Raw genomic sequence first — 15,175 nt, 5'->3', positions numbered from 1 at the left:
AACAAATCGAGGATGGAGGAAACAACCAAGCAGCCGGGAGTAGTGCCAACACAGATTTCTGGCGAAGCCGTGCCAGGTGGGTTCCTACTCCAGATCAAATAAGGATCCTCAGGGATCTTTACTACGACAAGGGAGTTAAGACCCCAACTACAGAGCAGATTCACGAGATCTGTCTCCATCTGCAACAGTATGGACAGGTTGAGGGCAAGAACATTTATTTTTGGTTCCAGAATGTCAGGGCTCGAGAGAAGCAGATGAAGAGGTGCAATCAGGCTGCTCAAGTGCCCATGGGAACTAGTTCTCCTGGTACTGGTGGATCCATTGATCTCAATTTTGGGTCCACTGGTTCTACTGGTGCTGGTGGATCCATCGACATCAATTTTGGGCCAGCTGGTGGATCCATTGACATCAATTTTGGGTCCACTAGTTCTACTGATGATGGTAGATCCATTAATCTCAACTTTGGTTCCACCGATTCTACTGGTAATGAAGGATTTCTTGATTTAAATTTTGTTTCATATTCTTCCTCACACTTCAACACTAATACCAGTACAACTCTTTTGGCACAACAGGAGGACAAACATCCCTGCAACAACGAGGAGGAGATCACCAGGAGGTTGAAACTCTTCCTCTGTTCCCCGTGCACGGCGAGGACGTCTTTGGTAACCCGAAGACTACTTCTGAGGAAGGTAGCGCATTTGGTTACTATTCTGGTGGCTCAGGCGGTTACAACCGTGGATCTCCAGTTTCTCTTGAGCTCAGCCTCAACCCATCCGGAGCTACTAATTAGGCTTAGTATAGCGTAGTTCCAATTTCCTTTTTGTAATATTAAATCAATAAGATGGTGTGCATGTTTTCTTTTCTTTTTGTTTAACCAACAACAACACCAAGGATCGAACCTTGGTCACCCAATACTATTTTCAAAACCATAAACAACTCTACTGCACACATCAATCATAATGATTTATCACAAACAATCAATTAAGTTGCACAGAGGTCTAGCTAGCATCCTTAGAGTCAAACCAAACACAACAATTTTGTCGTTAGAATTAGGGTTTAATAAAGCTAAACACATCCTGAGTTAGCTAGGAAAAACCCACATCCTTAGAGTTACTCATACAAATCTTATAAAATCTCAACCATTTCCTCTATTAATTTCTCCATTAAACTTACCCCAATTCATACCCTATGAATTTACGATTTAGAAACCGAATCAAACTCCATATCGCATAGTAATTCACTTGAACCACTATGGATACCCAACAATGTCACTACAATCAATACCCAAAATTGCACTTAACCATTTCTCCTAAAATCCATCACCACAGAAACACACCCTCATCTAATAACATTTACAGAGAGTTGACTCTAAATCTCCCCATTAATTACCGACCAAGATCAAATTCCATTTCAAAACTTTAAGTGTCCCGCCTACTTAAACTTAAAACACAACAACCTCAAATTCACTTCAGTCCAACTCCATACTACGATCCAAAACTTAAGAAAACTAGTTCACAAAATCAATTTCCTTCACTTAAATAAAACTATGTCCACAAGTCATAGTCAGGTCAACAGACCAAGGTGTCCAAACGGAGAATTTCCAATCCCTGTTTACAGGTGTCCTACCACTTAGAATACAATCAAGATAAAGCCTAGCTTTATCTAGCCCCCATAAAATTCCTTGTCACACAAACTACCACTAAAGCACTACCAGCACTGCCACACAAGCACTACTACACAAGCTGCCTATCACATAAGCATTGCTACGAAAGCTGCTACAAAATCATTACTGGCACTGCCACAAACGCTGCCATATGCACAAGTCTACTATAGACATCAGGGAAAAACCCATACCTTTACTCATAACTTTTCCTTCTAAAAGTTCATCACGTTGTGTATATAGCGTCACTACAAAACCTTCTCAATCTATACTAATAACTCAATCTCACACAAGATTAGCATAGTTATCTCAAAGCCACTTTAAACACATCACCCATGCCAATTACCAAAACCCCACTAAGACATCTCGTTACAAAACAAGATATCTATTATTTGACATGTATATCTCATCCAAAAACATATGTACGTCCAACTTAAGAAGGCAAACTTTCTATCCATTAATACTCGTATCCACACTAGGTATGTGCATAGGTCCACATCATGCCTTCAACCAAACACTTCAACATCCAAAAGAACCTCACTTCCATAAAACAATCCTCGTTGACTTAACAGAGTTGAATCAAGAGGTTCCTATTCCTCAAGGATTGTAACTCGCGGCCACTGAACTTATTCCCATACGAACCTACAAGACAACTGTAAGGTTCTAAGTACAACCCCTTCGAATATCCATCACCTAAGGAGTATAGTATGCTTGGCTAATACATGTATAACACTTAAAACACAGTATAAGTCAAATACAAATTCATATTAACCAAGTCAATACTATAGGGAAGGTATTCACGTTCCTAAAACGACCTAGCGGTCTAAACAACTCCCAACACTCACGCATACCCAATGACTTAGCCAATACCGAAGAGCACACGATGGGGATCCGCTGCAGACGGGCCATCACTCGGAAGGTATTGACACATCACCAAATATGCACCTTACGCTCTGATACCAAACTGTCACACCCCGAATTTTGAATAATAAATTCAAATCCGAAACATGAATAATTACAATTACAAAATCCAAATCTCGAAACTTCGAGTTCATTATTACAATCCACTCTCACAAGCAATATTGTAAAGCTCAAATGAGCATAACACACCTCACAACTTACAATTGCTGTAAAACTCTAACAATTGCTTTAACCGCACGATCACCGTCCTGGTTCTCCTGTCCTGTAGGATTACCCGCTACACAATTTGAATAGTGTACCGGGAGTTGCAACAACACAAAACCCGGTAAGCTTTTGACAGCTAGTATGAGTAAACAAGAAAGAACTGTTGATTTATTAAATTACAAGACCACCACAAACCCACGTTACTTTCTCACTCTCATATATATATATATAGACACTTATGAGTTACTCTCAATTTCCCCCATAAGGTCACTCAATATTTGGCAGACAGACTAGAGCTCTAACTGATCGTTTCCACCTACCCGGCGCGAGAGCGTGGTTCACGATTTAATACTATTCAGTTCCACCTACCCGGCGCGAGAGCGTGGTTCGCTGATAGTATGCCATGGTCACCCCGTGACCTATTGATCTTCCACAGATCACAACAATTTATTGTTCCTCAACAATAAAACTCAACATCTCTCTCAATATATTGTTTCACAACAATAAACTCAATACCCCTCACAATATATTGTTTCTCAACAATAACCTCAATACCCCTCACAATATATTGTTTCTCAACAATAAACTCAACACAACTCCAACAATACATATTATTTCACGTAATAATATATATACAGACATTCACACAGGAATGTCTAATACACCAACAATAGTTCATATGATTGCAAAATAAAGCAATTAAATATATTGGGTTCGTAATATGAACCACGTGAGGTTTACTCACCTCTAATCCCGCTGCGTCTTCTAAAAGCCACATATCCATCTGAATCGTCCACCAACTCGATTCGTCAATCACCTAATCAAATACTATCTTGACTTAGTAAATTACTCATAAACCACACATATACTGAAATCCAACGGTCGGATTCTAATTATATGATGATCCGACGGTCGAATCTTAATTTAATGATGATCCAACGGTCAGATCCTCACGGATCGCCCTTAGGATCATCCTCCAAAATTATAATGAAGATCCAACGGTCAGATCTTCTTGAATCGTCCTTACTAACATCTTCACAAAATTATACGTAAATCTTACGGTTAGATTCTCACGAATCGCCTTCCGAATCACTATTTCACAATTATACGAAGATCCAACGGTCGGATCTTCGCCCATGACCACACAAAGTCATCGGGACAGTCATACGATCAACATATCTAAATTTGAAGTAAAACCGATGGTCAGATCTTCGCAGATCGTAAACTTAAGATAAAACGTAAAAACGTTAAATAGTAACGTAAAAACGTAAATCCACTATTTATCAACTTTTTCTAACCTAACCTTGTAATATATCAAAACGCTCGTATGGATGCGTAGAACATAGCCTAGATAATAAAAATTCAAAATATGGTCGAATGCGCTGCCACAAGCGGTGGTCAGTGGGCGGTCAACGCGGCGGTCAACGCCGGTCAACCACCTCAGATGGCAAAGTGACCAACTACAAACTGGTTCAAAATGAAAGGGTGATCGACTTCCATACCTGGAGCTAAGTCTGGTTTGGCCTAGATCGTCCTAGATCAAGCTTGGAAGTCGGATTAATCCTGTGCGTCCGATCAGATTTCAGATTAAATCAGGGACGTCGAAAAAGTCAAACCATGATCTAGCGTTCTATACACAAAATCGTGATGAAAGGCTTACATGGGGATGATCAGGGGGAAGAGGAGATCACGAAAATGGGAACGATCGGCCCATGCAACGCCGGAATCGGGGATTTCCGGCCGGGTCGGGTTTGCATGGCTGGGGTGTCTTCGATCTCCATCTGGGGGCAGCGGCGGGGCAAGGCGGTGGCAGGGAGCGGCTGGACGGCTCGAGGCGACCTCGGGGAGGGCCGGGTCGTGGCCGGAGGACGAGCGACGGCGCCGCTGGCGTCGGGTCGGGTCGGGTCGGCGGGTCGGCAAGGGTGGGAGGGTTTTGCGCGAGAGAGAGAGAGAGAGAGAGGGGGGACTATTCCGCAAAAATCAGATTTTTTTCGTCCTTAATGAAAAAAATCAGATATTTTTCCTATTTATAGAAAATTCCCAATTTTCAAATATTCATAACTTAATCATACGAACTCCGAATATTACGTTCCACATATGCACGAGATCGTATCGACGAGCTCTACAACTTTCATGAAGGAAGTTTTCCGAAATTCCATACGTATAAAAAGTCAATTTTTGAGACGCTCCTAAATACGTACGATTTCGAAATAAAATCGTTCAAACTAATTCCACCACTTCTCCAAGCCTCGTACTCGCTCCCACTATCGTGAAATCATTTCTAAAAAACAACGGAATTTAATTTGGATTTTTCGGGGTATTACAGTACGCATCGATGCGACGGAGCTTCCTTGATTCTTCACCACACTCATCTCTAGCCATTCTCTTCTGGGTTGTTCAAGTTCCTCAATTTCCTCATCTGGGTCTCTTTCAATTTTTTCTGTTTTTCAATCTTCTTGGCCGGTGAGTTTTCTTTCTGCTTCCTTGATTTTTCCATGTTTTCTCATCTAGGTCTCCCTTGTTTTCTCAATCTCAAGTTTTTTGGGAGTCAAAGTTGGGGCCTTTCTCCCCAATTTCTTGTTTCAGTGAACAAAAATTGGTTAATTCTTCCATTTTTGAGTCTCTTCTGTTTTTGGGTTCTGGATCTTGTTGCTACTGTTTGGCTCCAGTTTTCCTTGAGCTGGTCAACAGTCTCTTTTCTTGGGCGAGCGTGCCAGCACCGTTCGGGTGCGGTCGTCGGGGGTGTCCCTTGACCTGACTTCTTTCAAGCGATTGTGGATGAGGAGAGCACCAACCTCGTCGTGGGATTCTTTGTGCCTCGTGGCAAGGACTTTTGCTGAGCTTCTTCAAAATCACAATCGATACTCGATGTTGTAGATCGAGCAGAGCGAGAATTACTAGGAAGTGAGGAGAACTTGCTAAAGCGTGACTTTAGCTTGGCTGGAAGGTTTGGTGGCACTGACAGTCGGCTCTTGAGGAGACTAGGACTGGAGTGTGACTACCGGTAAGAGAAGGAGAGGGCTGCTCTAGAGAGGCTTGGATAATCTTAGAGATTGTTGTTGATGAATTGTGTGTTGAAGTGTTTCATTGTAACCTCTATTTATAGGCTACCATGCCAAAGTGTTTATTCTTAAACAAATGATAGTAGAGATAAGGAATGATGAGTTTTGGAGATAAGGAAGCATAATTGGAGATAAAGAATGATGAATTTCGGAGATAAGGAAGCATAATTGGAGATAAGGAATGATGAATTTTGGAGATAAGGAAGCACTTTCGGCTCCTTTATTCCTTCAATTATATCTCCATCAAGAATTCAGATTTTGACCTTGACTTCTTCATAACAAATGTTCCACTATGAGTGAAGATCATCCTGGTAAAATTTCAGAGCTTTTGGTATAGTGGTTGGGCCGGAAACGCTGCTGGACCTCTTACAGGTCCAGTTTTGCTTATGCAGAAAATTGGACTGATTGTTTAAAGGCTTTCCACTCATAACTAGCTCTGGAACTCTTCATAACAAATGATCATTGGGATGTCTAGAATTAATCTGGACAGTTTTAGCTCATTTGGATTTCATTTGGTTAGTCTTCCGCCCTTCCTTCCTTGTTTAGCTCGGTTTCTCCTAGTCGAAGTAGGAAAATGTGCTAAAGTTGACTTTTCATTTCCATGCTTCCATCATTTCCTTTTCTTGCAGCTCGCATAATCTTCCATAGTAGGCTTTATTTAGCCTCTAAATAATATATTTCGAACTGGTCGACAATATATAGCTTGAGCCACTGACATGGGCTCAATTTCTCCAAGACACGCCTTGTCAGGCCAAAATGCTCATTTTGGGTCCAAACAGCTACTGCATGCTGGGTTTCTACAGAGATTTTGATTCTGGGAGTTGATCATTCTCAATAGATTTGGTTGTGCTTCCTTGAATGTTAGCTACTAGCTGGTGGATTAGAGTTGGAATTTTTTATCCGGAAGTTGGAAATTGAGGCCTGTTTTAGTTCTGTAAACTAGAGGATGTGATGGTTTTGGGGCTCTATGTCTCTGCTCATGGCCATGAAGGGTGAGATTGAAGACAGTGGATTTGAATTTGATAGCAACTGGATTTGAGTTCGGGTTTTGGATTTGAATTTGATAGCAACTGGGTTTGAGTTTGGGTTTGGAAGAAGAAGAAGGAAAGGGAATTGGATGGGTTTGGTGGCGTGAAGAGATTTCTCCGATTTCTGGCTGCACGAAGACATTCTCTGAGTTTTTTATATTTTTATTATTATTATTTATTGTAAGAATGTCCATTCTGCCCTCCTTCAAGGTTTAAAAAGCTGAAGTGGCCCATGTTGGCTCCAATTCAGCAAGTGACGTCATTTTTGGACCCAGCCGATTCAAATTTTGGACTCGGGTGATGTTATTTGAGAGTACAAGGACCAACGTAATTAAAAAAAAAAGTTTAAGGACCGGACTGATTTTAGCCCTAAAGTTCAGAGAGTTAAATTGAATTTAATCATTTTAATTAATTAATCTATCTATGCTATAAAACCAAGTTCATTTAGTATCACATGCTACCAAATTTGATGCATGTACCCAAATTATATGATTAACATTATATACCAAAGTCACCTAACAAAAATACAAAGGATCACCCAGTTTTCAGCTAACTTTGACCAAAAAAGAAAAAGAAAGTTTTCATCCAACTTCAGATTACCACCACACCGCTGGTACAGGGGCAAGTTTTGTATTGTACGAAACCAAATTGATAACATTGGTAGTCTATATTAGTAGTATTGATATGATGGGAAGGTTTTTGATTGTGAACAACATCTGTAATTGGGAAAGAAGGGCTTAGAATCTAACTTTTTCCACCTTTCGTGTGATTTGTGGAAATAGCAACAGATAAATAAAGGAAGACACAATATTTGACTAGGTTCGGCAAATGTGCCTACGTCCTCAGGGCAGTAGTAGTACTTTCTTCCACTATATAAAATAATGAGATTACAAAAAACAATCTCACTTTAGTGACTAAACTTCACTAAAGTGGTAACACACACTCTTATCTCTCAACATGAATTTTCTTCTCACTAATCTCTCAAGTAAAGATCTCACTACTATCACAAACTCTCTATAGTTTGGATGACTTTGCCTTGATCTTGAACTTAGACAAGCTCAGATCCATTTGTTCTTGTATCTGATGCCTTTATATAAGCATTGCTCTTCACAATGGCATAGCTACATGGACATTAGGAAGATCAATTGACCTTGCTCACCATCTTGACAAAGTCCCTTATGTCTTAGATTACAACCTTCATATAAGAGAATATAATTTATTTGACTCATTTTACCCCTTCTAATGCGATAAATATATAGTTTTTTTTAACTGGTTTATAAGACCAAAGCAACAACAACAACAAAAAAACTATGTGTCTCCTTGTATCTATTTTCGCTCCTTTTCCTCTCCTTAATTTGGTTTATCTCATCCTTATCTACAATGTTTTATTTTCTCGATTTTTAATTATACGAAGAGATTCGAGAGCTAATAAAAAATTTCTTTCTATTTAGTTAGGTCATTATACTTTTATAGACCAGTAGCTATGTAAGCTTGTGTTGTGAGTCATAGATATTTTAGGATTACTATTAAGAATAGAATTATTTTAGTTGTATAGAATCAGGATTGTAATTGTGTTTGATTACTTTCCTTGTGAGCCCAGTTTTAGGGTTGTATAAAGTTGTATAAATATGCCTCTGTATGTTGATTGGAAAAGTGTGTGAGAATTCATCCTCAAAAGCTTCTTGTTCTCTAAAGCTTCCTATTCTTTAGAGGTTCTTAGTTTCAACTTGGTATCAGAGCCAAGTATCTGGTCTTGGATTTTTGGTCTTGTTTTTTTTTGTTCGTTGCTTCCGCAGCATCAAGGGAGAAGATTGTAGCAGCTCAAGTATCATGGGTGGAGAAGAAAGTTCCAAGCAGATTGTGACTTCTGATGTGCAGAATGTGGAGGTATCTGTGAATCAAGAATCCTCAGGAGGAGGATTTGGGGGTGCCAAGTTGAATGGCATAAATTATCGTACTTGGAGGAAGATGATGACAGCTCATCTTTGCGGTCTGGATAGGATGGGATATGTGAATGGATTGATTAAGGCACCGAATGAAGAAGATGTGGGATATGCAAAGTGGGAAACACACAATGGTGCCGTGATGTCTGTACTCTACAAGGCCATGACGGATGAGGTAGTACAATTGATTATTGGGTGTGAAACTGCAGCAGAAATTTGGAGTACTCTGAAGCAATTGTATCTGAATGACTCAGATTTTGCTCAAATACATGAGCTCCATACCAAGGCGTTCATGATGACTCAGGATGGGCGGCCTGTGGCAGTATACTATGCTGCCCTCAAAGGCTTATGGTTGGAAATTAATCAAAGGCGCCCTAACAAGATGAAGAATGTCGATGACATCAAGTTACACAATGAAGAAAAGGATCTAATGAGGTTGTATATTTTTCTTCATGGTCTCGATGACAAGCATGCTAGTGCAAAGGGTGAATTGCTCAGACGTGGAACTCCACCTACCCTTGAGGATGCCTTTGCATATATACGCAAAGATGAGGCTCAACTTGATAGCACCAAAGCAATTCATTCGGAGTTATCAAGTCTCACTGTCCAAACGAAACCTTCACCGTCGAATTATGTACCACCATCTCAACAACTTCGACCACAACCAAGTTCTCAAGGAGGAACATGGCCGTACTGTACTTTCTGCAAGAATTATGGGCATTGGAGGTGTCACGCCCCTGATTTTTAACACAAATAAAAATCGATATACAATCCCATAATTATATATACGTGAACGTTCATCCATCAATACAAAATACCTAGAAACTTTTTCCCCTTTTTAACCCAAGTACATATTGATGCCCTGAACCCACTATGTCAATATTGACCCGCTCCACAGAGTCATATATTACAATGCTTACAAATTAAATTGCCAACAACAAAATAAAATGTAAATGCTCCTCAGAGCTAACTACACAACGGAAGTCCTTATCAACGGTAAAGTCACAAAAATGGCTTCCTACCATAAAGCTGCAAAGGCGCTATCCCAGCTTCAGTCCCTATTATCCTAACCTGCAGAATTAACCCCTACACCGTTTGAATAGTGTACCGGGTTGCCATACAACAAACCCGGTAAGCTTTTGCAAGCCCGTATGAGTAACTCAAAACAGTCAACATAACTCACACCAGAAATAAGGAGAACAACTCACGCTTTGATTCCTTAAAACATGAATTAAAGGAGAATAACTCACACTTTAATTTCCTTTCAAATCGAAATAAAAGAAAACAACTTACCCCATGGTTTCTTTTAAAATGAAACATAGAAAGCAACTCACTCCTTGATTTCTATCAATTGTACCAAAATCGTACCATAGAAAACACCCCACACATGAATTCTATCAATATAACATAGAAAGCAACTCACTCCTTGATTTCTATCAATTGTACCAAAATCGTACCATAGAAAACAACGCACACTTGAATTCTATCAATATAACATAGAAACCAACTCACTCCTTGATTTCTATCAATTGTACCAAAATCGTACCATAGAAAACAACGCACACTTGAATTCTATCAATTCGTTAATAAGGAAAACAACTTGCACCTTGTCTCCCTAAAAACCGTTAATAAGGAAGCAACTCACACTTGTTCCCTAAAAACACATAATGTCATGAGTTATCAATAACCAGTTCTCGTTACCCCATGAATTATCTATATGGCAGACATATTAGAGCTCTAACTGGAACGTAACCACTCGTCCGGCCAAAGACGTGATTACCTGATATTCTGCCCAAGGTCATAGACCTTCGTTCCTAGGGCCGCACAGTCCCTTGGAGCAAAACATAAAGGAGTCGCACTGGACCCAAAATGTTACACAAATCTCAACGCTTTTCAAAACAATCGAAATCAACATTTCCATAATCATTGTTTTTCGAAAGCCATAACCCAAAACAATAAAAAGCATCAATTCATGCATATTGTTTTCATAAATCCACAAACCCTAAAATACATATATATATATGTAGTCATCCGCTCAGGAATGCCTACTAATACCAACTATAGTTTGCAGTTACTAAATAACTCTCAGAAATAAAGGTATTCCTTTCATTAATGAACCTTGTGAGATTACTCACCTCGAAACTCCCGCTGCGTCTTCAATACAGAACAAAGCAGCCAAATCACCCAAAATAGCTGTCCAAAGAATACCTAAGGAAAAACAGCTCTGATTCAGTTAACGAATCACAATTTAATAAAGTTCGAATCCCCAAATCGAACCAAACTCTCAAGGTAACGCCAAATGTAGGCGAAACCACTTCCGAGACCTCCCAAAGTCTCCGGAACACTTCCACGATCGATGTGTCCAAACCACAAGTCGATCCGATGCTTAAATCCTCAATGATTGAATAAATTCACCAATATGAAACCGTAAAAATCATAACAATTCCATTCGAACTCTAAAATTTGCATATTATATATCGAAACGCTCGTATCAACGAGTAGAACATATATAATACTAAAAACAGTTCCCTACATGGCCGGAAAGCCACCAGAACGCCGCCACAGGCGGTGGCGCACCACCGCCGGCCAAAACTCATTATTTCCCAAAACTCCCAACATCAAAGCTACTCATCTAAGCATGCTTGTGAATTTTCATAACTAGCTCGAAGTCAGAAAACAAGCATAAAGGGTCGAAAACTACCTCACAAGCTTTGAATTACTGTTCAATCCGAGTTGAACCAAGTTTCACGTGAATCGATCCAAACAACCACCAAGGATCGATCAAAGAGGCTGCTCTGAGCTCCCCAAGCTCGGCTTGAAGCCTCGCCGACGTCGGAGATTGGAGAACCGATCGGGTCAGATTCCTCCAAAAGTCGCCGCCTTGTTGCACCTCCTCCGCCGTGAATCGTCGCTAGAGGCTGCCACAGAGACGACCGCACAAGGGAGGCGAATCGTTCTGTGCAGATTTCAAGGCCGGAGGTCGCCGGGGAATGGAGTTCCGACCGGGTCGGAATACCGGGTTCGGGTCGGGTCGATCGCCGGTGAGGAGAGAGAACGGAGCGTTTCTGATTTTTTTCGGGAATGGTGAAAGTAAAAATGGAAATAGTAAATTTCCAAAAGTGGAAACTCCTATTTATAGAACTTTTCCAAAACTTCCGCAGACCATAACTTTCTCATACGAACTCCGATTGACGCGTTCCGCATGTCCACGAACTCGTATCGACACGCTCTACAACTTTCGTGAAGGAAGTTTTAGGAGAATCCTAATGTATAAAAAGTCAACCTTTGCACCCCCCTAAAACCATACTTTTCAAATAATTAATTCGTCCGAAACACTTCCGCTCGGTCCACGACCCACGAAACCGTCCTATAACCACAATTTAGATTCCGGAAAATCCTCGGCAAATAATGACGAATTTTCGGGGTACTATAGGAGGACTAAGTGTCATCGATTGAATGGGTATCCGAATCAACAAAATACCTGGAATAAATCAGGACCTAACCAACAGGGCCGTACCACTGCTGCAAATTTAATTCAAAACCCGGACTATCAGGGTATGGAGGAAAAAGATCAGAAGCCAAGTAATGCGTCAGTCTCTTTTGTTGGAAGAGGTAAGTTTGGTAAGGCTTTATTTGTCTCTGACTTTGTTGGGGAAGATACTTGGATTATTGATTCTAGTGCATCTGATCATATGACTTACAATAAATCATTCTTTACCTCTCTCTCAACCCCACCAGTGTCCAAAGTTACTAATGCTAATGGTGAAGCCTTTCCCGTCTTAGGAATAGGAACTGTTAGAGTCACACCAAACTTAGAGCTTAGGAATGTGTTATATGTTCCTGATTTGTCACATCACTTAATCTCTGTTCCCCAATTAAATACTGAATCTCAGTGCTCTGTGACCTTAATTTTTTCCCATGCATGTTGTATTTCAGGATCTTCAGACAAGGGAGATAATTGGTCGAGGGGATTTGAGGGGGAGGTTGTTTCATCTGGATCGAATGTATGCGGGGATAACACCAGGGAAGAAGGTCCCAGTAGCTTTGATTTTGAGTTCTGAGCAGCGATTAAATGAAGTCTGGTTGTGGCATCGTCGTCTTGGTCATCCTTCCTTTAGTAATATGAGAAAGTATATGCCCTCTTTGTTTTTGGGTATTTCAGAGTCATCTTTTAAGTGTGAAACTTGTGTACTGGCCAAAAGCCATCGAGTTAACTACCCTTTGAGTGTTTCAAATAAAAGTCTTGTGCCTTTTGAATTGATTCATTCTGATTTATGGGGACCCTCGTACGGGATCCTACTCCTTCTGGTATGCGATATTTTGTGTCTTTTATTGACGATTGTACTCGTGTTTCTTGGATTGCTTTACTAAAGTCCAAGGATGCTGTGTTCCCAGCTTTTAAAAATTTTCAAAATATGATTCATACCCAGTACAATGGTCACATCAAACCTTTTTGGCCTGACAATGGGGGGGAATATATGAGCAATGAGTTTCAGGAGTATCTTTGTACACAGGGTATCATCCATCAAACCACATGTTATCAAACCCCAGAACAGAATGGTGTCTCTGAGCGTAAGAATCGACATCTCCTTGAAGTTGCTCGTTCGCTTCTCTTTAGTGCAAATATGCCCAAGTATTTGTGGGGAAAAGCAGTTCTCACTGCCTCTCATCTTATCAATAGGATGTCATCTAGTGTTCTTCAAAATAAGATTCCATTTGAGGTTTTCTCGTCCCATGTATCTCTTCCTTCTTTTCATAATCTTCCTGCTCGAGTCTTTGGGTGCATTACCTTTGTTCATATTCGTAAGAACCAACGCTCGGAGCTAGACCCTCGTGCCTTGAAGTGTGTTTTTGTCGGGTTTGGGACCCATCAGAAGGGGTATAAGTGTTTTCACCCTCCTACCAAAAAATTTTATGTAACGATGGATGTCACTTTTTTCGAAGACGCTTGCTATTTTGCCCCCACTCACCCTTCTCTTCAGGGGTAGCAATATAGTTATTTTGAAGAGATGGTCAGTGGGAGTGGTAGCAGTACGAAGGATGCAGAAAGAAAAGAAAGAGAAAGAAAGAACAGAAATAGAAAAAGGAAGTTGCAGCAGCAGTTAGCTTCAGAGTTTGAGATGAAAGACCTCGGTGACTTGAGATACTTCCTTGGGATAGAGGTAGCCAGGGGGAGTAACAGCATTTTTTTGTGCCAATGAAAATATGTTCTAGACTTACTGTTAGAAACGGGCATGTTAGATTGTAGGCCAACAGATACACCAATTGAACAGAATCACCGGTTAGCAGAGTACCCTGATCAAGTTCCGACTGATAGGGCGAGGTATCAGAGGTTAGTTGGCAGGTTAATTTATTTAGGTCACACTCGACCGGATTTGGCGTATGTTGTGAGTGTGGTGAGCCAATTCATGCATAACCCAAGTGAAGACCATATGGAGGCAGTCGTGCGAATCCTGCGGTATCTGAAGCGTGCTCCTGGGAAGGGCCTTATGTTCTCTAAACATCACTGCCTGGAGGTGAATGGTTATACTGATGCTGATTGGGCTGGTTGTATTACAGATAGGAGATTGACTTCGGGTTACTTTACATTTGTTGGAGGGAACCTTGTCACTTGGAAGAGTAAAAAACAAAAGGTGGTGGCAAGATCTAGTGCAGAACCCGAGTATAGAGGAATGGCACATGAGTTATGTGAGTTGTTATGGTTACATAATTTATTGCGTGATTTGGGGTTCAAGCCAAAAAAAAGCTATGAAGTTGTTTTGTGATAACAAAGCAGCCATTGAAATTTCACATAACCCTGTACAGCATGATCGTACAAAGCATGTGGAGGTTGACCGACACTTTATCAAGGAAAAGTTGGACACAAACCTGATTGCCTTCCCATTTATACCAACTGAGGAGCAGTTAGCAGATGTTCTGACTGAGGGTGTGTTAGTTAAAGCATTTCATGACTCACTTGACAAGTTGGGCATTCGAGATGTGTATGCTTCAACTTGAGGGGGAGTGTTGTGAGTCATAGATATTTTAGGATTACTATTAGGAATAGAATTATGTTAGTTGTATAGAATCAGGATTGTAATTGTGTTTGATTACTTTCCTTGTGTTAACGTTAGTGACCGAGGGGGTCTCTAGTTAGCTTTAGAGAGAGAGAGAGAGTGACACGAGATGTATAGTGGTTCGCCTCCCGCCTTAGCGGGAGACTACGTCCACTTGAATGTTTAACTATGTGTGTTGAGCCTTGCGGCCCAAGGGGATTACAAAAGATGTAATGGGATGGTGTTTAAGTGGGAGGAGGCATTCCTTTTATAGGTGAAGGAATGCTTCTCATTTACATGGTTTTCGATGTGGGACAAGCAA

The sequence above is a fragment of the Rosa rugosa genome, chromosome 1, assembly GCF_958449725.1.
Source record: "Rosa rugosa chromosome 1, drRosRugo1.1, whole genome shotgun sequence".
Taxonomy (NCBI): Eukaryota; Viridiplantae; Streptophyta; class Magnoliopsida; order Rosales; family Rosaceae; genus Rosa; species Rosa rugosa.
The sequence above is the reverse complement of the archived record's forward strand: the minus strand, read 5'-3'. Positions refer to the sequence as shown.